This window comes from Panthera tigris, chromosome C1 (genome assembly GCF_018350195.1).
Source record: "Panthera tigris isolate Pti1 chromosome C1, P.tigris_Pti1_mat1.1, whole genome shotgun sequence".
Taxonomy (NCBI): Eukaryota; Metazoa; Chordata; class Mammalia; order Carnivora; family Felidae; genus Panthera; species Panthera tigris.
In genome coordinates this window covers 149,297,766-149,313,109 of record NC_056667.1, presented here as the reverse complement: position 1 = coordinate 149,313,109, position 15,344 = coordinate 149,297,766, and the positions used below count along the sequence as shown (strand labels likewise).

Genomic DNA, 15,344 nt, shown 5'->3' with positions numbered 1-15,344 from the left:
AAATAAAAACCTGGAACAAAGGATACAAATATTTTAAATTTTGATAGGTAGAAAATGAGTCTATGGCAACGTACTGACAATGTACAATAGAGGAAATAAAACTTCAGTCAGAAACAGCAGAAGCACCTTTATTCTAATACCAGTAGCTTCTGTAGAAAGAAAGAATAGTAAATTGCTCCATTTCCACTGACACTTTACACAGAGGTTTTGGGGAACAAAGAAAGGAAAAAAAGAAGGGTGGTAAACAATGAGGCCATTCACATCTTAAGTGAAAATAAAGGATTTTTAAATAAAGTACTACCTATAATAAAGGCACATTATGCTTTAGTAAACATAGTCTACCAGCTTTTACAGGTAACATAAGCCTGACACTTTACATTTCAGATGGGTCAAGACTAGCTCTAGAATAAAGCAATCTGACAACACAGTCCTTAATGGTTTAACATTGTTGTTGGAAAAATGTTTGGCTCTATAATTTATGACAAAAAGTGCACAGTCAAATTTAGTCTTATTTGAGGCCTTCATCATTGACTGACTGGTTAGTGAGTGAGGATCTTTACTTAGCAAACAGGATGGTTTTAAGTATTCTGTATCCTTCACCTTTCTTAGCAGTACAAAGAAAGGAAATTTCGTTTGTAAGCACCTGAACTATCTTATAATTAAGGAGATTTTTACCTTCCCACATAAGACATTGTTGATTTTTCACTTTTAACCAAGAACAGGCAAGAAAAGACAAATACATTTTTTTCCACATTTCTCTTTCAACAAAGGAGATTTATATTTTCTTTTTACATAATGCAAAGATCTTGGGGAAAGCAGGAGACCCGCTCTAGGAAGTTTTCTGAAACTTAATCATTTATGAATACTGTAATCTGATTTTTAAATGGCAATCAGTTTTAAAATTTTCAGATTTTTAAATTACTTATTACTGATACTTCTCTTGGAAAGATGGTCAAATAAGCAATAGAGGGTACTTAAGTCTTTATTAAATATATTTGGTTTCTTCCACAGAACGGTGGCAGAAATGGATCAGAAGCAACTTGGTATAAGTAATACAGTCGATTAAATATTTAAGTCCACATTATAGACTCTTGTGATATTTGAAACCTTAGCCTAGTTAGTCAAAATGTGTGGCAAAGACTGCTAGTTATTCCCTCATATACCTTCTCGGTTTTTCTTTTAGTAATATAGACTTTTACCTGTGCACATGGTCATCCAGCTAGAGAATACATTTACTAGCCATATGACCATATGACTAAGTTCTGGCTAACAGGATGTGAACAGAAGTGACCTGTACAAATTTTGGACCACATTATTAAAAGAAAGCTGTCTGCTTTTCACTGTTTCTTTCTGTTCTCACTGGCAGGGAAATGTTAACAAGTAGAATGGCCGCTGTGATTCCAGAGGGGGAAACCGTATTTTAAGGATGGTAGAGCTGCCCCACTATCCCTGGCTACTCTGGACTGTTGCACGAGAGGACAAACTTTTATCTTATTTAAACACAGTACTTCCTGGTCTCTTGAATTAGTTACCCTGTACAGTAACTGATTCAAGGACCAAGCCAACTCTACCACTGTTCTATTTAATAGTTTCTTCTCTTATTCTGTAAGCATATTAAAAGTTGCCCATGTTAGGGGCTACTATGATTAAAACATCACTCTACTTTGGAAAAAATCAGAAGACCTCTTAGCATGGGTACATATGAATGCTTATACAAGGCAACAAACAGAAGAAGCAATATCAGATTGTGAACCCTTTAAGTGTATGATCTGTTTTATTTATCTTGTAATTCCTAGCATTTATTATGTACCTGGCACATCATAAATTGTAGAATGAATGAAAGAAATACGAACAGTAAGCCTTATACTCTCCAGCTTCTTTTCATAAGAGATGTATTAAACACAAAGTAAGGATTTATCCAAGAAAATAGGAAGCCAAATTAGATTATTCATAGTAATGGGAAGAACACTTTGAGTACCTGGAATGGGCTGTGATTTGCTAGGTTAGTAAAATAAATGTGGCCTCTGGATTTAGATAAACCTAGTTTCAGTACACATTCTGCCACTTTGCATAAAAAAATTAACTTATTTCTGAGTCTCAATTTCTTCATTTGAAAATGGGCTAACAATGCTTACTTTGCAGAGCTAGGAGGATTTACATACAAAGTTATTTGATACTTGTAAAATTTATGGTCAAATCACAGTTCTACCACCTTTATTACTCATTAGATGTGTGGTTGTGGGCAAGCTACTTCACCTCTCTGCACTTTCTTTTCCTCATCTGAAAAAATGAAAATAATACTTCCTCACCAGATTTGTATAATGATTAAATTAGATGACTGTATAAAGCACTCTGGTAAACATAGCTTTGATAAATCTTAGTGATGATGATGGTGAAGATAAAGACATTTTTGAAAAAATTTAACCTTTTACAGATCAGCACCATTCCATTTAAAAAAATATGATTCACATGTTCGGAAAGAATATATATCACATTACTAACAATGCTTACCCTTGGAGAGTAAGGGAAAAGACAATCACTTTACGTTCTGTATATCCTGAATTACTTGCATTTTTTTCAATAAGCATGTGCTGCTTTTGTAATTTCAGCCAGCAATATTTTAAAAATCACTTACTTGCCCTTATTTGTCTTTGTTTCCTTCATTAATTTGTAATAGTTGGATGTCTTTGCTTGACCGAATGCTTTTTTTTTTTCTGACCGAATGCTCTTAAATGGATGTAGCACACTGACTTCTTAAAGAGGAGTCTTTAAAATTTTATTATTTTTTAATGTAAGAGACAGAGAGGGAGAGAGAGCGCATGTGCATGAGCAGGGGAGAGGGAGAGAGAGAATCTTAAGCAGGGTCCACACTCAGCATGGAGCCTGATGTGGGGTTTGATCCCACGACTTTGCGATCATGATCTGGGCCAAACTCAAGAGTCAGATGCTCAACCAGTGGAGCCACCTAGGCCCCGAGAAGAGCCTTAAAGTGTACTTCTTCACAGAAACACTATGAGAAAAACTGGCTTGGAGTATGGACAACTAAGTGGTGAAAGGCTGGTGAGTTTGTATAGATGAATAGCATAGCAATAAAACGTATCTAGTAAGAGAATCTAGGCCACACCAATTCTTTTCTTTTTTTGCAACAGATTTTTTAAAGTTGTGGTAAAATATATATGTACAATTTGCCATTTTAACTATTTTTCAGTGTACAGTTCTGTGACATTAAGTAACACTCACAATGTGGTGTAATCATCACCACAAACTATTTCCAGAACTTTTTCATCTTCCTCAACTGAAACTCTGTATCTTTTAAACACTAATTCCCCATTCCCTTCCCTCAGCTTCTAGGAATCACCCTACTACTTTCTATCTCTATAATCTGACTAGGTAACTCATGTAAGTAGAATCATACATAAACATGTCCTTTTGTGACTAGCTTATTTCACTTAGCATATCTTCAAGGTTAATTCATGTTATACTATGTGTCAGAATTTCCTTCTTTTTAAAGGCTGTATAAATTCCATTATATGTATATATTGCATTTTGTTTATCCATTCATCCATCCATGGACATCTGGGTTGCTTCCACCTTCTGACTTACAAAGATTGCTATCAACACGGATGTTAGGATGTACAAATATCTCTTTTGAGTCCCTGCTTTCAATTCTTTGGGGTACATAGCCAGAGGTGGAACTACTAGGTCATATGGTAATCCTATGTTTATTTTTTTGAGGAAATACTATACATTTCCCACAGTGGTTACACCATCTTACATTCCCATCAGCAATGTATAAGAATTCTAACTTCTCCACATCTTTGAAGGAAGTTGGGTATGAAGTTGTATCTCATTGTGGTTTTGATTTGCATTTCCCTAACTGCTAATGATGTTGAGGATCACTTCATGTGCTTACAGGTCATTTTATAATTTCTTTGGAGAATGTCTATTCATATCCTTGCTTATTTTTTATTCAGATTATTTTGTTGTTGTTGTTCAGTTGTAGGAGTTCTTTATATATTCTAGATATCAACTCCTTATCAGATATACAATTTGCAAATACTTTATTTTTTTAATGTGTATTCATTTTTTTTTTTTTTTTTTTTTTTTTGAGAGAGCGAGCAAGCAAGTGCTAGTGGGGGAGGCGCAGAGAGCGAGGGAGACACAGAATCTGAAGCAGGCTCCAGGCTCTGTGCTGTCAGCACAGAGCCTGATGCAGGGCCTGAACCCATGAACTGTGGGATCTTGACCAGAGCCAAAGTTGGATGCTTAACTGACTGAGCCATCCAAGCACGCCTGTTCTCTCACCTTCCTTGGGATGCCTTTTCACTCTGTTGATAGTATCCTTTGATACACAAAAGTTTCAATTTTGATGAAGTTCAAGTTACCTAATTTCCTTTTGTTGCCTGATCTTTTGGGGTCATATCCAAGAAATCACTTCCAAATTCAATGTTATGAAGCTTTCCCCTTATGATTTCTTCTAAGAGTTTTATAGTATTAGCTCTTGCATTTAGGTCCTGGTTTGAGATCATTTTTGTATATGGTAAAAGGTAAATCCAATCCATGAGCATGGAATTTTCCACCATATGTTGATGTCTTATTTTTCCCAGTAATGTTTTGTAAAAGTCCGTCACCTACTTGGTTAAGTTTATTCCAAAGTATATTATTTACTTTGATGATATTGCAAATGAAGCTTTCTTAATTTTTTCACATTGTTTAATGTCAACGTATAGAAATGTTATTAATTTTTGTGTGATTTTGTATCCTACAATTTTGCTGAATTCATTAGTTCTAACAGTTTTGGTGAAATCTTTAGAGTTTTCTATATATAAGATTAAGTTGTCTGCAAACAATTTTACTTCTTCCTTTGCAATTTGGATATTGTTTTTCTTGTCTAATAGCTCTGGGTAGTACTGGAAACAGTACTATGTTGAACAAAAGTGGCAAAAGTGGATATCCTTGTCTTATTCCTGATCTTAGAAGCCTTCAGTCTTTTACTATGGATTATCATGTTAGTTGTGGGATTTTCATAAATGGCCTTTATTATGTTGAAATACTTCCTTCTATTCTTGGTTTATTGAGTGTTTTTATCATAAAAGGATGTTGAATTTTGTCAACTGCTTCTTCTGCATCAATTGAAATGATCATGTGGTAACCCCCCTTCATTCTGTTAAAGTGATGTACTATGCTGATTTTGTATGCTGCACCTTTCTTGCATTGCAAGAATAAATCTCACTTGGTCAAGGTGTAAAATCATTTTAATATGCTGTTGAAGTTGGTTTCCTAGTATTTTGTTGAGGATTTTTATATCAATGTTCTTAAGAAAATTTGTCTGCAGTCTTCTTGCAGTGTCTGTGTATATAGCTTTGGTATGAGGGTAATGCTGGCCTCATAGAGTGCATTAGGAAATGTTCCATCCTGTTCAATTTTTGGAAGAATATGAGAAGGACTGGTGTTAATTCCTCTTTGAATGTTTGGCGGAATTCACTATGAAGCCACTGGGTACTAGGCATTCTTGGCAGCTTTTTAATTACTATTAATCACTACTATTCTCTTCTTTCTGCTAGCTTTTGATTTAGTTTGTGCTTTCTTGTCTAGTTTCCTATGGTGTAAAGTTAGGTTATTGATTTGAGATCTCTCTTCTAAGATAAGTATTTAAAGTTAAAAACCTTCCTCTTGGCAGAGCTTTCACTGCGTCCCATAAATTTTGGTATGTTGTTTTCATTTTCATTGGTCTCAAGATATTTTCTAATTTCCCTTGTGATTTCTTCTTTGACCCACTAGCTGTTTTAGACTGTGCTATTTAATTTCTACATATTTTTAGTTTCCCAGTTTTCCTTCTGTCGTTGACTTCTAGTTTCATTCTATTGTGATTAGAAAAGATGCTTTGTATGATTCCAATCTTTTAGTATTCATTGAGTCTTTTTTAATGGCCCAACATATGGGCTATCCTGGATACTGTTCCATATGAACTTGAGAAAAAATACAAATTCTACTGTTGTTGAGTAGGGTATTCTGTATATGTTCCAACTGGCCTACAATGCTGTTCAAGACCTCATTTTCCTTATTAATCTTCTAACCTGGTTGTTCTACCCATTACTGAAAGTGTTGAAAATAGAGTACTAAAGTCTGATGGCTGCTGTAGAGCTGTAATTTCTTCTTTTAATACTGTCAATGTTTGTATCATATGTTTTAGAGCTCTGATGATTAGTGCATAATTACTGTATCTTCTAGACAAACTAATAACTTTGCCATTATGAAATGCCCCTCTTTATCTTCTATAAAAATCTCTGATGTAAAGTCTGTTTTGTCTGATGTCAATACAGACACCCTTGTTCTATTTTGGTAACTACTTGCATAGAATCTTCTCTCATCCTTTCATTTTCAACTTATTATGTATGTGCTTAAATCTAAAGTGAGTCTTGTAGATAACACACAGTGTTATCTGTGTAGGATAACACAGTGGGATTCCATTTCTTAATCCATTCTGCTAACCCATTTTTAAAAAAATTCATTTATTATTTAATTTACATCCAAGTTAGTTAGCATATGGTGCAACAATGATATTAGGAGTAGATTCCTTAATGCCCCTTACCCATTTAGACCATCCCCCCTCCCACATCCCTCCAGCAACCCTGTTTGTTCTCTATATTTAAGAATCTTTTATGTTTTGTCCCCCTCCCTGTTTTTCTATTATTTTTGCTTCCCTTCCCTTATGTTCATCTGTTTTGTATCTTAAATTCCTCATATGATAAGGTCATATATTTGTCTTTCTCTGACTAATTTCACTTAGCATAATACCCTCCAGTTCCAACCAAGTAGTTGCAAATGGCAAGATTTCATTCTTTTTGACTGCTGCATAATACTCCATTGTGTGTGTGTGTGTGTGTGTGTGTGTGTGTGTGTGTGTGTGTACACATATACCACATCTTCTTTATCCATTCATCCGTCAATGGACATTTGGGCTCTTTCCATACTTTGGTTATTGTTGATAGCACTGCTATAAACATTGGGGTGCATGTGCCCCTTTGAAACAGCATACCTGTGTCTCTTGGATAAATACTTAGTAGTACAATTGCTGGGTCGTAGGGTAGTTCCATTTTTAATTTGTTGAGGAACCTCCATACTGTTTTCCAGAGGGGCTACACCAGTTTGCATTCCCACCAGCAGTGCAAAAGAGATCTTCTTTCTCTGCATCCTTGCCAATATCTGTTGCTGCCTGAGTTGTCAATGTCAGCCATTCTGACAGGTGTGAGGTGGTACCTCCTTATAGTTTTGATTTGTATTTCCCTGATGATGAGTGATGTTGAGCATCTCTTCATGAGTCTGCTTGCCATCTGGATGTCTTCTTTGGAGAAGTGTCTATTCATGTCTTTTTCCCATTTCTTCACTGGATTATTTGTTTTTTTGGAGGGTGCTGAGTTTGATAAGTTCTTTATAGATTTTGGATACTAACCCTTTATCTATGTCATTTGCAAATATCTTGTCCCATTCTGTTGGTTGCCTTTTAGTTTTGCTGATTGTTTCCTTTGCGGTGCAGAAGCTTTTTACCCTGATGAGGTCTCAATAGTTCATTTTTGCTTTTGTTTCCCTTGCCTCTGGAGAGGTGTTGAGTAAGAAGCTGCTGCAGCTGAGGTCAAAGAGGTTTTTAACTGCTTTCTCCTTGAGGAGTTTGATGGCTTCCTGTCTTACATTTAAGTCCTTCTTCCATTTTGAGGGTTTTTTTTTGGTGTATGGTGCAAGAAAGTGGTCCAGGTTCATTCTTCTGCATGTTGCTGTCTGGTTTTCCCAGCACCACTTGCTGAAGAGACTGTCTTTATTCCACTGGATACTCTTTCCTGCTTTGTCAAAGATTAGTTGGCCAGGGGCACCTGGGTGGCTTGGTCGGTTAAGCATCCGACTTCGGCTCAGGTCATGATCTCACGGTCCATGAGTTCGAGCCCCGCGTCGGGCTCTGTGTTGACAGCTCAGAGCCTGGAGCCTGTTTCAGATTCTGTGTCTCCCTCTCTCTCTGCCCCTCCCCTGTTCATGCTCTGTCTCTGTCTCAAAAATAAATAAATGTTAAAAAAAAATTAAAAAAAAAAAAAAGATTAGTTGGCCATACCTTTATGGGTCCATTTATGTTCTCTACTCTGTTCCACTGATCTGAGTGTCTGTTCTTGTGCCAGTACCATACTGTCTTGATGATTACAGCTTTGTAGTATGTCTTGAAGTCCAGGAGTGTGATGCCTCCAGCTTCAGTTTTCTTTTTCACGATGGCTTTAGCTATTCGGGGTCTTTTCTGGTTCCATACAAATTATAGGATTGTTTGTTCTAGTTCTGTGAAGAATGCTGGTGTTATTTTGATAGGGGTTGCATTGAATATGCAGATTGCTTTGGGTAGTATCAACATTTTAACAATGTTTGTTCTTCCAATCCAGGAGCATGGAATATTTTTCCATTTTTGTGCATCTTCTTCAATTTCTTTCATAAGCTTTCTATAGTTTTCAGTGTAGAGATTTTTCACCTCTTTCGTTATGTTTATTCCTAGGTATTTTATGGTCTTTAGAAATCGATGTTTTTTGATTAGGGTGTTTTATTCATTTACACTTAAAGTAATTACCAATAGGGAAGTACTTAGTTTTGCCATTTTGTTATTTGTTTTCTGTATATGTTACAGCTTTTTGTTCTTCATTTCCTCCATTATTCTGTGTTTAGCTGGTTTTTTGTAGTGACACATTTTGATGTCTTCTCCTTTCCATTTGTGCATATTCTGTAGATCTTCTTTGTGGTTACCACTGAGACTACATACAACATCCTGAAGTTATGACAGTATCTTAAGCTGATACCAAACTAACTTCAACTGCATACAACAAACCCTCCAACTTTATAGCTCTACCTCCCTACTTTGTTACTGATATCACAAATTACATCTTTATATATTGTTCACCCATTAATAAAGATTTAAAGTAATTTTTATACATTTGTCTTTTAAATCCTGTAGAAAATAAAAAGGGGAGTTACAATCTAAAATTACAATAATGCTAGTTTTTATATTTGTCTGTACATTTCCTTTTACAGAAAACCCATTTTCATATGGCTTCAAGTTACTATGCAGCATCCTTTCCTTTCAACTTGAAGGCATTTCAATTCTTCAGCATTTCTTCTAGGTCAGGTCTAGTGGTCAGGTCTTCTAGGTCAGGTAGTTTTACCAGATATACAGAATTCTTGTTAACAGGTTTTCTTCTTACAGCACTTTATTTTTTTTTTTAATTTTTTTAACGTTTATTTATTATTGAGAGACAGAGAGAGACAGAGCATGAGCAGGTGAAAGGCAGAGACAGGAGGAGACACAGAATCCAAAGCAGGCTCCAGGCTCTAAGCCGTCAGCACAGAGCCTGATGCAGGGCTTGAACTTACAAACCGCGAGATCATGACCTGAGCTGAAGTCAGATGCTTAACTGACTGAGCCACCCAGGCGCCCCTTACAGCACTTTAAATATGTCATCCCATTGCCTTCTAGCCTGTAAGACTTCTGCTGAGAAATCCACTGACAGTCTTATTTGGACTCCCTTGTATATTATGAGTTCCTTTTCTCTTGCTGCTTTCTAGATTGTTTTTGTTGACAGTTGGTTATAATGGAGTTTGACATGGGGAACTCTGAATTTATCCTACATAGAATTTGTTGAGCTTCTTGGATATGTATATCTATGTTGTTCCCCAAATTTGGGAAGTCATCATTTAATATTTCTTTAAATAACCTATTTTTTTTCTATTTTTAAAAAATAATTTGTCTCTCTTCACCTTCTTCTATAATGTGTATATTGCCCCACTTGATAATGTCCCCTAAGTCTCTTAGGCTCTGCTCACTTTTGTTACTTTTTTCTTTTTGCTCTTCAGACTCCATTATTTCAAATGGCCTGTCTTGGAGTTCACTGATTTTTTTTTTAAACATTTATTTATTTTTTAGAGACAGAGTGAGACAGAGCACGAGTGGGCGAGGGGCAGAGAGACGGGGAGAGAGAGAATCCCAAGCAGTTTCCAAACTGTCAGCAAAGAGCCTGATGCAGGGCCTGAGCTCACGAACCATGAGATCATGACCTGAGCTAAAGTCAGACATTTAACAACTGAGTCACACAGGCATCCCTCCTTTGTTTATTTTGTATGCTCTCTGAGCATATTTATGACAGTGTTTTAAAGTCCTTGTCTAGTAAGTCTGATGCATGTTTATCAGCAACTGTTTCTGGAAATTTATTTTATTCTTTGAAAGGGCCACATTTCCCTGTTTCTTCATAGGCCTTGTAATTTATTGAAAACTGGGGCATGTGAATAAACTCTTCCAGTCTCTAAAGCCTGGTGTGGAAGACCTTCACTAATTAGCAGGCCCCTAATGAGAAAGACTGAAATCTGGCCATTTGTAGCAATGTGGATGGAACTGGAGAGTATTATGCTAAGCGAAATAAATCAGGCAGAGAAAGACAGATACCATATGTTTTCATTCATATGTGGATCCTGTGAAACTTAACAGAAGATTGTGGTGGGGGGGAATAAGTTACAGAGAGGGAAGGAGGCAAACCATAAGAGACTCTTAAATACTGAGAACAAACTGAGGGCTGATGGGGTTGGGGGAGAGGGGACAGTGGGTGATGGGCATTGAGGAGGGCACCTGTTGGGATGAGCACTGGGTGTTGTATGGAAACCAATTTGACAGTAAATTATATTTAGTAATAATAATAAAAAAGAAGTCAGAGGAAAAGAAAAGAAAACAAACAAAAACTAATTAGCAGGCCCCTTAGCCTTGAGATTGGCTCAGGGTAAAGCCTTAAGGTCTTCCTCGGTATTTGCCGAGTGTGTATCCTGTTTGGGCCAGTGGGTGTAGGTTTCTGTTTGTTTCTGATTTTCCCTGGCTAGCTGGAAGTATCTTAGCTTCTCAAAAGGTCTTACCCCAGCTTCTTAGGATCTTAGATGTTCTATTATAGTCTTCTTCCTTCAATCTCTTGCACTCAGCTGTCCATTGCAGTCCCCCTGCAGTTTCCACAGGCTAAATTGCCCACCACTGCCTTCCATGACTTCTAGCCTGAGACCCAAACTTATGCTACCATTCCCAACTCTGAGCTCCAAGTCAGATGAGACAGAACACACTCCCTTGGACAGTCCACAGACAGGTCATGATGTTTCAAACAAGTTTCACTCTTCTCCTTCCTTCCTGAGGGAGGGAACCAGGAATTGGGCTATTTCCTCCCAAATGCACCATACCACACTGGGCAGGTAGTGGGTCAAGGGCAAGTAGAAATGCCATGAAATTTCCTGCAGTTTTGAATATGGCTTTTCCTTGACTAGGCGTTTGCTTGGTTGCTGATGATCACTGATTTCCAGAACTCCTATAAAATTATTTCAATCAATCTGTAGTTGTTTATTTGATGTTTTCATGGAAGAACAAGGCCTAGAACTTCCTAGTTTGCCATCTTGCTGTCACTCAGTAGACCAATTCTTCAAGCACAGTGTTAGGAAGGGCAGCTAGGCTCACTGACAGCACATCCCTTGGGGCCCTTCTGACATCAGAATGCCAGACAACTTCTGCAAGGCTGTCCTCTTGCTTCTCTCTCTCACCCGATTCTTTTCCCCATTTGTAGCTCCTTCTCCTATTGCTCCAAATATCTCTGTGAAGATGATTCCCAAATTTGTGTTTTCAACTGATGCTTTACTTCAAAGATGCACACTTCAATTGCCTGCTGACCATCTTCGCCTAATCTTCTAACACTTGAACTCAAAATATCCAGATCAAATCAAGTAATAATTTCCTTTACCAAAATCAGCATTCAGAACCTTTGCTCTTATCTGCATACTATTAAGTTTGAGAACTTGTACATATCATCTTATTACTAAAGATTCTAAATGAGGAATATTTAGCTGGTTTTACTTCAAAGTTCAATTTCATTTCTGGGAGTAGTTAGATGAGAACAAATTAGTGATTTACACTTGGTATGTTTGAGTCTGTAATTCAAAAAACAATAAATATTCCATAAAATAAAATCCCAAGAAATGTCAAGAGGAAGTATACAGGTCTTCCCACAAAACTATTTTAGAAAATTGTTAACTTAAAAAAGCATAACAAATGAGATCGAAGCATAAAACTTAATGTCAGAACTATTTCGTTATACTATGGAGAAATGTAATGGCTAAAAACAACTGAATTTCAAAAAGACTGGTATCTCACTTAATTATTTATTTTTTTTTGAAGTTTATTTATTTATTTATTTATTTTTTGAGCAGAGAGAGACAGAGTGTGAGCAGGGGAGGGGTAGAGAGACAGAGAGGGAGACACAGAATCTGAAGCAGGCTCCAGGCTCTGGGCTGTCAGCACAGAGCCCGATGTGGGGCTCAAACTCATGAACTTGAAAGATCATGACCTGAGTCAAAGTTGGACACTTAACCGACTGAGTAACCTAGGCACACCTCACTTTAAAATGGGAATTATTGGGGCGCCTGGGTGGCTTGGTCGGTTAAGCGTCCGACTTTGGCTCAGGTCATGATCTCACAGTTTGTGAGGTCGAGCCCCGCGTCGGACTCTGTGCTGACAGCTCAGAGCCTGGAGCCTGTTTCAGATTCTGTTGTCTCCCTCTCTCTCTGCTCCTCCCCTGTTCATGCTCTGTCTCTCTCTGTCTCAAAAATAAATAAACGTTAAAAAAAAAAAATAAAAATAAAAAAATAAAATGGGAATTATTATGTTGTCTCTGGAGGATACAAATACCTCTGCAGTCCCCTCATATGAAGCTGTCTAATGTCCTATCAAACCACAGGGGTTGGGCAATGAAATAGGAAGTGGGAGAACAAGAAGATAAACACTATCTCGCCTCATCATTGCCACTTTTGAGCCATATTCCTTTAAACTTAAGCAAAAGGCCACCCACAAGGCATGCAATTAATACCAGTCTCTCCTCAAAACTGTTTATCTTAAAACATAGTAGTCATTCTCTCACATTCAAGAATTTCAGCTCTTTCTCTCACACAGTCTTTCTAAATGCTCCTAATCTTGTCACCACTTTAAGGAGAAGTGCTCTAATCTGAGTTTCTTAAAATTTCTCAATCCCACTCCGGCTATCCACTTTCATGACTCATTATGAAAACAGAAAATCTTAAACATCAATTCAAACTCATTGCGAACAGTCAATCCTTTCACTTCTCACATTCTTTTACTCCTTCTGGATCTGTTCTTTCACTTCATGGAAACTTCAGACATAAACCCTCTTTTTTTGTTTTAGTCTATTAGACTGCTAGATTAACTTCTTCTTGATGTTAGTTTGTATCTCAAAGCACACAATTTCAATTGCTTTTGCACCCACTTTCTGGCCACCACTATCCACATTCTTCTACTCTTAACTCTGCAATCTCCTAATCCTGGATTTGGCCATCTGCTCATTCCACTTCTATACGAAGAAAGCTGCTGAAAAAAATGACCAACAAACATGGATTGATACCACCAAAAATTCATGGTAAATGCTGGATGCAACATATTTCTTCTCCCATTTTTTAACTGAAGCTATTTCAGTTCTTTACTACCACTCTCAGAATATCCTAAAATCACTTCACTCAGATGACCTCACCATGTATTTCACAGAAAAAAATAGACTCTTACATTATAACCCTATTTTTCTTTTATTGAATAAATTTGACATGTAACGCTGTGTAAGTTTGAGGTGTACAGTGTGTTACTTTGATACATTTACATATTGTAATATGACTGCCCCTGTAGCAGTATTTATCACATTATATAATTATAGTATGATATTATTTTCTATATTCATTATACTGTGCATTAGATCTCTTTGGCTTATTCACTAATCATTACCTCATTACAAGTTTAAACCCTTAAACACCATCAATATTATGCCCACCTCCTAATCCCTGGTAACCACCATTTTACTGTTTTCAATAGGTTTGACTTTTTTAGATTCCACATATAAGTGATACATGATAACCCTGCTAACTTCCTGCCACCACCAACTCCTATCTGCAAACTTATCTTCGTGTGAACCTGTTTTTTTTTTTTTTTCTCATCCCTTCCAGTTCTGAGGAATAGGTGTTTCTCCTCTTGTTTCATAGTCAATTCTTTAGTTTTAAATCTCCAATGACCAACTGGTTGGTCTTATTTCCACCCTCTCACCCTCTTACCCTTCAAATACTCCTTTGCTCTATACACTCTAACTTGGAAATGCTATTTTATTCAACGCTATAATAAAATTTGTTATTCTTTAATCTATAACTATAATCTCTTCTTCACAATTCTACCTAAGCTTCTAAATCCATATTTGTAACCATCCATTATACAATTTCACCTGCGTGTCCCACAGGTAACTAAACTCGATAGCTAAAACCTAATTACACATCTTATTTCCCCATCTGTAAATCTGCATCTTCTCTACTGTTCCTTTCAGTCATCAGTACCACCATCAATCCAGTCTTCTATTCCAGATACTTAGTTATCATCTAGAATCTATGTTATCACACTCAGAAGTGGCCTGCATTCAGGTGCCACCTACTTTCCATTCTGTTTTCTAAATAAACATTAGACTGCTTCCCTAATTCATCCCTAATGCTTAAGTCTGCATGTTGACTGCTTAAAATGATTCATTTTTTTCTTTTTTACATTGAAGTATAATATATGTACAGTTGACCCCTGAACAGCACAGGTCCACTTATATGTCAATTTTTACCCCCAATAAATACAGTACAGTACTATATATAAATGTATTTTCTCTTATAATTTTCTTAATAACATTTTTTCTCTAGCTCACTTTATTGAAAGAATACAGTATATAATACATATAACATACAAAATATGTGTTAATCGATTGTTTTATGTTATTGGTAAGGTTTCCAGTCAACAGTAGACTAACAGTAGTTATGTTTTTGGAGAATCAAAAGTTACATGCAGATTTCTGACAGCGCGGGGGGGGTGGCGGGGATGGTAGTCAGCACCCCTAACCCCCTGCGTTATTCAAGGTCAACTGTATATATATAAAACATATGCATATTAATGGATACTTATATATTATCATACCATTTATATATGTATACCTTTACATACACATAATACATGAAACATATATGTATATATATATATATTAAAGTTGATAAAGTGCCTTGATGATTACCACTTATTTTTATATTCCTAGCTCTTAGAACACTGTTTATCATCAATATGTTTGTTGAGCTGAATTCTACATTGTCCTCTATCCTATATCCTAATGTCAGGAAGCCTTTTCTGAAGCATGTATATTAATCCTTCAGTACATTTTGATTAAGAATGTAGTATGAACTACTTAGTCCTATTCCTCATGATAGGCCCCTAATCTACCTTCACAGCT

The 15,344-nt window shown here is 36.6% G+C and overlaps 1 protein-coding gene across 9 annotated transcripts in view; it reads right to left on the bottom strand.

Moving 5' to 3' along the window:
- TANK (TRAF family member associated NFKB activator) overlaps nucleotides 1-15,344 on the bottom strand; it is a 94,089-nt gene that overhangs the window by 40,546 nt on the left and 38,199 nt on the right. The window lies entirely within an intron of this gene.